We start from the raw sequence: 12,437 nt of genomic DNA on the forward strand, positions 1-12,437 counted from the left end.
TCTTGGATTTAATTTTTTAAACTGTTTATTTTTATTTATTTATTTATTTTATTTTTATTTAATAAATAATAATTTATTTTATTTAATAAACAATAATTTAATTAAATTATTATCAATATAATGTATCAATAATATATTGATATATTAATATATAACATGACATAATATGACATATTAACTCATTATTATTATTGCTATTAATATTAATTCATTATTATTATTAATATGACATATTAATTCATATCATTATTATTATCGTGTCTCTCTTTAAATGTGTGAGAGAGTCAGGTAGTTAAAACCTATATACATCTCTACCTCAGGCTGGGTCAGTAATGTGGGGAAAGTCTTGACTCATTATCTGGAGCAGCCTTTGCCAACCTTTTGACCCTGGAGGAACCCTTGAAATATTTTTCAGGCCTTGGGGAGCCCCTGCACATTCAGGCTCAAATATAGGCCACAAGTTACAAAATTATTATATTTGTTTTATGGGTAGGCCTGTATATATGCATTAACAGGGTTCTTAAACTAAAAATAAAGAATGAAACTTACCTCTTTAATGTGAAGTTGCCCGAATTTGAAATAATTTTTTAAAATAAATCGTGATCTCCCAGGGAACCCCTAGTGACCTCTTGCGGAACCCTAGGGTTCAAGAGAACCCTGGTTGAAGAACCCTGATCTGGAGTCTGATAAGGTCTGGATGGAAAAAAAAAACAAGTTGAAGTTAGATTCCTCAAACTGCTTCAGTGGTCCCTCTGGATGGGGTAACTCTCCCTTGAAGGAGCAGGTCTGCGATATGAAGGTCCTTTTAATGTCATGGTTACTGCTAGATAAGCACATGGTGGCCATAGCTAGAATGGTCTTTGCTTAGCTGTGACATATGTGTCACTTGTAGGGTTTCCTGAAGAAAAGATGCTGACAGAAGTGTTCCATGCCCTTGCCACTTCTCATATATATTTCTTCAGTGTGCTCTATCTGAGGACCCCTTTTGTGGAATCCAAATTTTAGATACAGACTCCATAAGTACAGGACAGGCAAATTACACAGCAAGCAGCGAAGCTTAGAGGCTGTGACAGTATTCCTCAGGAATGTCTGATATATGTTGAACTGATTTTCTGATCAGTAAAGTGAGGAACAATGCTTATGTACCACTTGAAATAACTTATAAATAAAGAGGCTTGGTTGTTGCATTCCTACAGTTCAACATAAGTTTAACATTTAACATTTGGGATTTTCCCCATAAATCTACTTGTAGATTTATATACAGAATGCTAAACTTGCTTGCTTGTTTGCTCACCCTTCCTTCCTTCCTTCCTTCCTTCCTTCCTTCCTTCCTTCCTTCCTTCCTTCCTTCCTTCCTTCCTTCCTTCCTTCCTTCCTTCCTTCCTTCCTTCCTTCCTTCCTTCTGGCACAACCCCCACTCATCTCAAGAACCACGATACAAATATGGTTGGCTTATAATGCAACTGCTATTTCTGTCCTTCTTCTGGCTTGTATATTCCTCTATTTTATTTTGTATTTGATCCAGAACAGTCTCTTAGGGACTACTTGGCAGCTGTACTGAGCATTTTTTCCTATGTTGGATTCTGACTGTCAATGTGGGCCTGTTCTGTACATCTGCTGAAACAGTTGTGATGTTTTGTTTTGATGAGTCATAAGCCATATTCTATGCTCAATTGCAAGAACACACAACTGGCTTGTTGTAGGCCATAGATCTGAGCAAACACAGATAAGAGATTTGTCATTTCTACCAGACATTGAAATGATTTGGGGGAATATCAATTTTCATTCTGTATTGTTGGCCTAGCCCGGTGCTGGGTTTGTTCACATGGCACAATGAACCAATGAATCACGCAGAGTCAAGGAAAGTGAAATTCAAACACTTTATTTCTGTGCAGAAGCAAAGAGGTGTGCTTGGGACCGAAGTCCAAATCAAGCATGCCTGATAAAATTCAGCATGCTCTTTGATACCATAAAACCACAAATACGTATCACAATTTCCTGATTTTACATCCCTCATTCCTGGTTTATTGAACACATGTGCAGCTTAGGCTGGTATCCCATAATAAGCATGGGAGGTGCACTTAATTAGCTAAGCTCTCTGCCTCTGGGTGTTTTCTAACATGCTAATGATAAAGGTGGGATAGAAAATAAATAAATAAATGAATAAAATAAACTTTGTTTCACCTCTGGCCTTTTGCCTGGACATTCTTGACCACAGCTAATCTAAATGCCACATTGCCTTCCTCTATTCCAATAAAAAGGCTCTTTAGCAAGGTTACAAACCACAACCTGCCAGCTAGTCCATCCCTTCTTGCGTATGAGGTGTTTGTGATCAACCTCTTTATTCCTACCAGCAGGTACAAAAGCAACTACTGATTCTGACAAGCAAGAACATTGGCAGAGTGATTAAAATGGAGTAATTAGCTGAAGCTAATTCATGGCTTACAAAACCCCCTAGTAATTTTTTAATAGGCTAATAGGCCAGGTCCTCAGTATCAAGGTAGCTTCACAGTTTTATCATGTATTTTATCATGGAAATAGACTTACTGATTATCAAGTAAAATTAATGAAAAGCTTTAAGTTGCCAACTTTGTAAAATTATACCCATCGAAGAAAATGTGATGAAGAATTCTTTTGCTTAAGGAAACTAGAGCCTTTCCAGTGAGAAAATGAACACTTTTTCCTCTTTAATAATTTATTATTAAATTATTTTTTAAATAAATAAATAAATAAACCTTTTCCTCTTCTTGTGTCTTGTAAAGTGGTGAACCCATAGAAGCGTTATTTGTACTGAGAATAAAGGACTCATAGGCCCCATTGAGCCCCATTATGAATCACCGTTTTACAATATTAATAGGCTTTTTTAAAATAATCAAGATTAGGGAATGGATATGGAAAAAAGGGAAGGTTCTCCCAAATCTCTTTATAGCCATCAGTAGTATTATCTGTAGTATGATTCTGAATTGTCAAGCTTTGTCCAATATCCAACAGAGGCTTCTGAGAATACACAATTCTGCAGGGAGAAATGATCAATTGAGTTAGATTAGTCTTGCCTTGAAGGTTTTTGAAGGTAGAGGAACACATCTCTGTGAAGTTTCTCACTGAATAATGTGCATCAATGATGTAAGGAACCTCATTAAGGTAAAGTGACCATGATTTTTGCCGGCCCAGTAACTATGGTAGCTAAAAGTATTTTAATAAGATGAGGATGGTACATCAGCTACAATCTTATCATCATGGAGCAGATCTTGTCTCATGTTCTGGTTACACCCAGGGTAGGCTACTGAAAGTTTGTTTAATAAGCCTTCCTACTAGCTTAAGTTCTGGATGTTTCAACCACTGAAACTACGTACAAAATGTAAGCTATAATGTTGGTGAAGAAAATGATACATCTATTGTTTGCTCAATTTAGTTACTGCCCAGTCACCTCGGAACTAAATTCAGAGTACTGGCATTGAGCTTTAAAACTGTGAGTAAGGAGGCACTAAATTATTTGAAGTACAAGTTGCACTATTAGGAGTGCACATGACTATTAAAGAATTATGACGGTAACCCTACTTGCTTTCACTGATAACTGCAACAGGAAGTACATCACATTTTTAGTGATGATCTTTGACTTGTGGAATTTTTTTTAACTCCCTCACTTTCAGTTTTCAAGTTGGCCTTTGAACCTTTTTGTTCAGAAGAATTTCAGTCCATTAAACTGAGTTCATTTTTAATTTTGTGGATTTTTAAAAAATGGAGTGTTTTAAACATCATGTTTTTATTATTGCTCTGCTGCTGATTTCAATATTGTGTTAGCTATTTTTTTTCATTCCAATCTGCTTTAGATAATTTTATTTTACAAGTTGAATATAAATCAGAGTTTTCCTAAATGGGAAATATAGACTTAATCTTGCCTATTCTTCTGCTACATTTATGTCACTATATTGAAGGGAAAATCATCATCTAAAATGATGTACATTGGAGATCATGCTGTGCATTATAATGAATGCTTTAACTTATCTACTTGTCTCTCTAGAGGTTAAGTTCTGTACCTTAATTCCCTTTTTGATTAAAACCCCAAACCTCATTATTAGCGCAAACAAGTTTTTGGCTCCTGTTATCCAATTTAATGGGTTCTTCTGTGACTTGCCACACTATTCTTATGAGGAAAGTAGAATGTGGAGGTGGCAGTGACTGCTAACTGCATTACTGTGTATTAAGCAGGCTGTTTATTTTTAGTAATTCTCAACAGCCAGACCTGTCATCATTCAGAAAGAGGACACAAGGGTTATTTGGAGGTCAGATAGCTGTATGACTCTTTCATTGTAATGGTCAAATCCACTGTTAAGCTCTAGGATTGAGTAGATTTAGGATTCTTTTAGCTGACCAGTGCTTCAAATGCTTCAAATATGTATGAGCAACTGCTTCTCCATAATTATAGCTTGCCTATGTGCTCCTTTAACCAAAGTAATAATGCTGAATGGACATCACTGAATGATTGTGGTGTTTATCTTATCTTATAAACATGCATATTCTTCCTTGTGTTGGAGATCTCAGCAAATCAGCATGCCTCATTAGCATGTGGATGAGTTCACTCTAGGATGCAAATTCTCTATGTGCTTCTGGAGGAAGCTGTTCATTGTCCCTCCCACATTCCTTACTCACCTCCTCCTCCTTCACCATCTGAGATGGGAGCATGTGGCTGCTGCTCCTTCCATCTTGGGGCCATGCATGGGCCTAGATTGAGGAGGTTCCCCCTTTCTGCATGCAGCTTTTAGCAGGAATGAGGGCTAAGGGTTGATTCAGTTTAGGGACAGAAGAAGAACATGTTGGTATATTGTTTTCTGCTACAGAAATTAAGGTCACTATGGTAGCAAATCATTCTGGCTGGGTGAAGAGGTCGAATTTAATTGTCCTCAGTTTAGATTTTAATAGTTGCGTTGCCTGAGGGGAAGGCAGCTTGCAGGACTGTTTTCTTTTAGCCTTGCAGCTAGTAAGCAGCTCTCTGAGAGAGCTCTCGCCTCTCTCTGAGTGTGTGTGAATGCACAAGCCTGTAAATACATTTTTGTGCTTTCTGTAAATAAATTTATTTTTATAGAAATGCCTGGTGTGTGATTTTTCTGATCTCTCTGGGCCAAATGCTTTCCAGCACTCTGCCAACAGGTTATGGGCCCAGTAAACCCAGTAAGAAACCCAGGGAAACCCCAGAGAAAGCAGAGAGATCAGCTCCACACCTCAGGCACAATTTAAAGGCAGGTAGCAAAGACCTGTGAAGATTTTTCCTTGGAGCCGCCTGGAGATTTTCCAGCAACTGCCGGTCTACAGGACAAAGAAGCCAGCTGAGGTGACTTGCAAAAGAAGGAAGAAGCCATGGCTGCCACTCAGCCCTCAGCGATGCCTCCGGAGGACCGATCAGAGACCAACTATTTGAATTGGGCCCTGAAGATGGAAATGTATCTTCGCAGAGAGAATCTTTGGCTGCCAATTGGTGAGCATACCCCCCCAAAATCCCAGTGCTGAATGGCTTAGACAGGATGGTGGGCTAGAGCCACCATTATCCTGGGAGTTGAGGACAATCAGCTAGTCCACGTGCGTGGGATGCAGTCTGCAAAGCAGCTGTGGGATGCTTTGAGATACTTGTATGTAAAGGCAACAGCAGGGAGTAAAGTTACCCTGACAAAAAAGCTGTACAAAGCCTACCTTGCAGAAGGAGATAGCCTTCCTGACCACCTGCATTATATTCAGCAGCTGTTTGTTGAGTTGCAGGAGAGAGGAATGGAATTTACACATCTCACAAAATCCTATATACTGCTGTCCTCACTGAATGAAACGTGGGACACGCTGATATGTACCCTGGAGGCTATGCCTGAAGCAGACCTCATCCCATCGTATGTTACACGGTGCGTACTCGCTGAATGGGAGAAGAGAGAGGAAAGATCCCCCCCATCTCTTCTGGAAAGCTGCAGTACCAGAAATCAAGGGAAAAGAAAAGAAGCTGAGGCCACAGTGCTAGCCAGCCAGCGATGCTTCACTTGTGGTTCAGCTGGACATTTGCAGAAAGACTGTACCTTGAGACCCAAGAGTAGAAAGACAGAGAAGAAGAACAAAAGGGCAACACAGAAGAAGGCTCTTCAGACAACCCAAATTGCACAGGTTGCTGAGAAGGGTAATTCTGATGTATGGGTGTTAGATTCTGGGGCCAATTGTCATTTATGTAATTGTAAAAGCTCTTTTGTGTCACTGTCTAAAACTGAAAGACAAAGTGTATCTTTGGCTGATGGGTCTGTGACCAAAATTATGGGACAAGGTGACTTGTATTTATCCTGCTTGGGAGAAACTGTAAAAGGTGTGTTGTATGTGCCAAATTTACAATCAAACCTTTTATCTGTGGCACAATTGGCTGCAACAGGGTATATCATAACCATTTTTAAGAAAAATGGTTGTGAGATACGTAAAAATGGGAAATTGTGTGCTACTGGTATGTTAAAAGACTCCTTGTACATTGTGCAAAATGCAAGGAAGCCAAGCTGCAAGGCTGCAGTTGGCAACACTCCATATCATGACCAATGTGTACACCTGATGCACAGGAGATTTGGTCATGCTAATTTCAAGTATATAGCACAAATGCCACAGCTGTGTGCTGACCTAAAGATAAAACCCTGTGATAAATACTTAGACTGTGTAGTTTGCAAAGAGTGCGAAACACTAAAAGCTCCTGTGAGTAAGCACAGTGACAGAGTTACAACTAGACCTTTGAAATTGTACACTGACATTACTGGTCCTTTTGCTCCAAGTCTTGGACAAGCAAGGTATGTAATGACCATCATTGATGATTTCTCAAGATACACATTTATCTACATCTTAAAACATAAAGATGAGGCATTTACAGGCCTGGGGAATTTTCCATTTGCCCGTGTCACAAAATTTAAAAGCTTTGTGACATGGGCAAATGGCCTGTATCTGTACTCCAATGTGATAGAGGAGGAGAGTACCTTTCTCACAAATTCAAAAGGTTCTTAGCAGAAAAGGGGATAGAACAAATTCTTTCTAACCCTTACACCCCTCAGCAAAATGGTGTTGCTGAAAGAAAGGGCAGAACCTTGCAAAATGCGATGGAATGCATGCTAAAAGATTCATATTTATCTTTTAAGTATTGGGGAGAGGCAATGTCTACTGCCTGTTATGTGCAAAACAGATTTTATAACTCTGTGATTCAGGACACTCCATTCCATTTGTTTTATGGTGTGAAACCAAAGGTAAACCATCTGAGAGTGTTTGGTAGCACTGCATGGGTTCATATTCCAAAACAGCAGAGAAGGAAAGGAGGCCCCACAACAAAGAAAGCCATCTTTGTTGGCTATGAACAAAGCCAAAGGAGCTACAGGTTCATAATGGGAGAGAAATTATTAGCAAAAGCGCTTCTTTTGCTGAACAAAACTGGGGGAGATTAAATTCTAGCTCTCCAGTTGATCTGACCACCACAAGAGAACAGCATGGACTTGCTGATAGTGATCTTTTGCCTGATGAGGACATTAAACCAGAAAAGCAAACTGAAGATCTGTCTGATGAGACAGATGCTTCTCAGGAAAGTGATAGGAGTCAAAATTTAAGCCCTGTATTACCTCGCAGATCTCAGAGGAGTAATAAAGGTGTTCTTCCATCACATTTTCAGGCTGAAACAGTAAAGGCTTTTCACATATTCACAGAACCTGAGTCCTTAGAACAAGTGAATGCTTTACCACCTGAGATTGTACAAAATTGGCATTCTGCCATGCAACAGGAATTAGCATCCTTGAAAGAAAATGAAACATGGAAACTGGTAAATCTACCTCCCAATGAACACTGTCTAGGTTGTAGGTGGGTTTTCAAACTGAAAAGGGATGCTGATGGCGAAATCCAAAAATATAAAGCAAGGTTGGTTGCAAAAGGATTCACTCAAAGGAAAGATTTAGGCTTTGACAAGACTTTTGCACCAGTTACTAAAGGTGAATCAATTAGATTACTGTTAAAAATTGCTGCACTCAAAGGAATGTCAGTTCATCACTATGACATTCAAACTGTATTTCTCTATCGTGATTTAGACCACAAATTATACATGCAGCAACCCCCTGGCTATGAAAAAGAGGAGAATCTAGTCTGTGAACTGCAGAAGTCAATCTATGGGTTAAAACAGGCTGCTAGATCCTGGAACCAATAATTAGATGAAAAACTGCAGAATTTTTGTTTTGTAAAACAAAAAGCAGATCCATGTGTATATGTGAAGAAAGACAAACAAGACTGTGTGTATCTGTGCATTTATGTTGATGATTTGCTGCTGTTCACATCAACAGAAAAACAAAGGCTTGATTCTGAAGCCTGCATGAAAAGCCATTTCACATTAAAAAGCCTTGGAACAGTAACAAATTACCTAGGCTTGGAAATACACAGGGAGAAGGATGGTAGCTTTCTGTTCAGCCAACGTAGTAAAATTCAAAAGTTCCTAGAGGATTTTAACATGCAAGACTGTAAACCAGTCTCTACTCCTATGATAGTAGATTTTCAGAAAGATATAGGAGAAACTCAATTAATTGAGGCAGAGAAATATAGATCTGCAATTGGAAGTTTACTGTACATTGCAAATCACTCTTGCCCAGATATCTCAAATTCTGTGGCCATTTTAAGTAGACAGGTAGAGAAGCCTACATCTACGGGAAAAGCAGCATTGAAGAGGTTAATGAGGTATTTGCAAGGAACAAAGAATTATTGCCTGAAGCTAAATACCTGTGGAACAGAGAAATTGCAGGCTTTTGTTGATTCTGACTGGGGAGCAGATGTCAGTGACAGGAAATCCACTTCTGGGATTTTAATTAAATTTGCTGGATCAAGCTTAGGCTGGCATTCTAGAAAGCAAACACTTGTTGCTCTTTCCACTGCAGAAGCAGAGTTTTATTCTCTAGCACAAACCTGTAACGAGGTTACATTGTTTAAACAGTTGTTAAAAGACATAGGCATGGAAGTGAGCCAGCCTATAACTGTTTATGAGGATAATCAAGCTTGCATTGCAATGGCAAAATCTTAAGCCTGCAAGAATAGAACAAAACATATCAATATTAGATATCAATATATCAAAGATATGATAGCCAAAGGGGAAATAATGTTAAAATATTGTGAATCAAAAGATATGATGGCTGACATTTTAAACAAACCTCTTGCATACAGAGTTAACAAAGCAAATTGGTCTGCATCTCATTCCATAGCATAAAAAGGGAAGTGTTGGTATATTGTTTTCTGCTACAGAAATTAAGGTCACTATGGTAACAAATCATTCTGGCCGGGTGAAGAGGTCGAATTTAATTGTCCTCAGTTTAGGTGGTAGTAGTTGCATTGCCTGAGGGGAAGGCAGCTTGCAGGACTGTTTTCTTTTAGCCTTGCAGCCAGTAAGCAGCTCTCTGAGAGAGCTCTCACCTCTCTCTGAGTGTGTGTGAATGCACAAGCCTGTAAATACGTTTTTGTGCTTTCTGTAAATAAATTTATTTTTATAGAAATGCCTGGTGTGTGATTTTTCTGATCTCTCTGGGCCAAATGCTTTCCAGCACTCTTCCAACAGAACAAGGATCATCTTTTCTGGGTGGGTGTAACTGGACAAAATAAAATGAGCAAGACTTCTTTTTGCTTACTTTTGAATCTACTTTGTGTAAGTGTGTAATTCTTTATGCTTGGGTGGGCTAATTTGCCCCTTCAGCAAATGTTCTTTGTACATCCAAGGTATGTGGGTAGAACTTACTTGGTATAAATGGTTTCTAAGATACCCGGGGCCTGAATCACACAGGGCTTTATAGGTGATTACTAGCATCCTGGACGGCACTTGGAAACAAATTGGTAAGTTCTCATAGCAGCAGTGTTATGTGACAATATCACATAAGACTGGCAGCTGCATTTTGCACCAACTGAAGCTTCTGGGCAGTCTTCAAGCATAGCTCCATGTAGAGAAAATTATATTCCAGCTATGAGGTTGTAATGGGCTGTGAGAATAATCTTGAGAGACAGGAGGAAGAGCCACAGTCTAGACAATGGTCTGATAAGAGAAATCTGAGTCCAAAGCACAAATGGAGATGGAGAAAACATCTCAGAATTGACCCATCTCTGGAATGTAAAGGGGTGGGGGGAAGCACCTTCAGACTTGCAAGATTCTGTTACTGTGACCTTACAATAAAGGTAGGTTATGGTTTGTGCTTCCTGTCTGGACTACCTTGAAGGGCTGACAGAGGTGACATGGCATAAGTGACCATCTGTACTAAGTAAGGCCACAGTAGGTGCACCAGCTGATTCGTGTGACACAATGAGACAAGTAAACATGGTCTGCCATCCTGTCACATGACCTCTCAGACGAGCAAGCTGTGCTTCACAAAGGAGTGTTAGTCGTGGGATCTGAACAGGCAAACAATATATTCTTGTGAATGAAAAGGTGTGACAAAGGTGGTGGTGGTGGGGAGCAATTTGGGCAGATAACTCTTGCTGGGATCCAAAGGATTTTGCAAGCCCTGGAGCCAAAAGTGAGGCCACGTAAGCATGTGTTTGTAACATCTTACCGAACGGCACAGACAATAGAGACAGGCATGGCTGAGTCAAAGGCTGGTGCAACCTTTCGCAGGCGGAGGAAGTGAGCAACACATGGCTGACAAGATCCTTCCTGCTGATTTGGCAGACACAGAAGGAACAGTTGGGGAGGGGCTTGCTAAATCCAAGGTTAACAAAAGAGTTGCAGGAAGCCCCAGGCTATTTATCAAACTGTAGACCCAATTACATCAGAAGCAAGAATAAACTGGGTGGAATAATGCTTAGACAACAATAGCAGGAAACAGAATTCTCTGTAGAGAGTGAGCACTCTACTTTTAATACTGAGTCTTGGAGAGCATGAATCAGCTGTATGATCAAATCATCCCCAGCCGGTTTGAGTTGTCAGCTGACCAGAATAAATCATGAATTGCATCCTAAACTAGAGTTGGAGCTAAAATTAATTTTGCTTGCCTTGACACAGCAGCTGTAATTATATTTTGCATTTTTTATTTCTGCAGTTTAGAAAGTTGATACAGTCTTGCTACATAATCATACGCTGTAAATAGTCTGACTAGCTTGGGTATTCTGTTTCCCAACAAGTCAGCAGCTGGCTTAAACTGTACCTTTAACACAAAACTTGAGGAGAAAAGATACTACAAAAAGCACAGAGCACCTAAAACACCATTCTACCAACCGCAGTGTTACTAACACCCATGACTGTTGATGCATTTGCAGAAGGGGCAGGACTTGGATTGTTTGCTACAACTGCCATCTTTGCAATTATGGTCTCACTGTAAAGAATTATCAAACAATCAGGCAATTAAAATAGCTTAAGGAAAGAAAACTAAGACTTCAGTTACACAGTTTTAATTCGCTGTACTGTAATCATGTATTATAATCTCTCTTGCCCTCAAAACTGTAGAAGCCAAAAAAAATGGTGATCGCATATCACCAACTGAACAAAGTCATAGCTAAAGTTGTTTTATGCATCTCTCTGAATGCATGAACAAATATTGTTATTAATATTTCACTGCTATCTAGTATCGGAAGGCTAGGAAGTGTTAGAATTTTCCTTATCAGGTTTGTTTCTGAGCCGGGATCAAAGACAGGCAGTTGCATGAAATTAAGTTCTTTATTCTTCACCCCAAAGCAAAAGCAATGACAGCTAGCTGTTAGGTGGGTGGCCGCGCAGGACCCCCTTCTGACAGCACATTATATAGATTCCATTCAACTCCCCCTCCAGAATACCACCCCTTACTCAGTTACCCATACTCCACCGTAACCTTATTCCATATTAGGAATTTCCTTCCTTCCCTGCTAGGGCACCTTGACCGTTATTAAACAATGCCTTTCCTCTGGAGAAGCTATCCTTGGAATGTATACCTTATCTTGTTTCTATGGGCATAGCTATCTATCAAGGCCTGATAGAAAGGAAGAGTAAGAAAGTCAACAAAATTCTTCTAGGAAATACAACACAGCTTCAGGGCTATAATACAAGTGCAAAGGTCTCTAATATATGAACACTACATATAAATATATGAAAATGAAATATATTCATCTTTAAGTTCTATATATGTAAAATCTTCTATCAGAAGTATAAACTTCAAATTTCTTTAAAAAAAGATTTCTTCTCCAACAAAGGCACATAATTCAGAGCTTGTCAAAAACAATATAGACTGTAGTCTTTCTCAATTTGCCCAGTCTTTTAGCAACAAATTATTAGTAATTTTAATCTTAGAAAAGTAGTTCTAACTTTTGACAATGGTTTATTGTAGTCTCAGTTGCAGGATTCAGGTTTTAAATGATTGTTTCTTAGATTAAATTCTGTATTAACTTTTTGGGTCCTCACACTGCTTAGTAAGTCATTGTTTCCAGCAGCATGCACAGTCAATACCTTGCTATGTACCTGATGCAGG

At 39.2% G+C, this 12,437-nt stretch overlaps 1 protein-coding gene and 1 long non-coding RNA gene across 11 annotated transcripts in view; one reads left to right on the plus strand and one right to left on the minus strand.

Moving 5' to 3' along the window:
• LOC134501360 (uncharacterized) overlaps positions 1–12,437 on the minus strand; it is a 425,249-nt gene that overhangs the window by 350,512 nt on the left and 62,300 nt on the right. The gene's annotated exons all lie outside the window — the stretch shown is intronic.
• The window catches only part of BICD1 (BICD cargo adaptor 1), a 116,914-nt gene that overhangs the window by 50,628 nt on the left and 53,849 nt on the right, over positions 1–12,437 (plus strand). The window lies entirely within an intron of this gene.

Source organism: Candoia aspera, chromosome 7 (assembly GCF_035149785.1).
Source record: "Candoia aspera isolate rCanAsp1 chromosome 7, rCanAsp1.hap2, whole genome shotgun sequence".
Taxonomy (NCBI): domain Eukaryota; kingdom Metazoa; phylum Chordata; class Lepidosauria; order Squamata; family Boidae; genus Candoia; species Candoia aspera.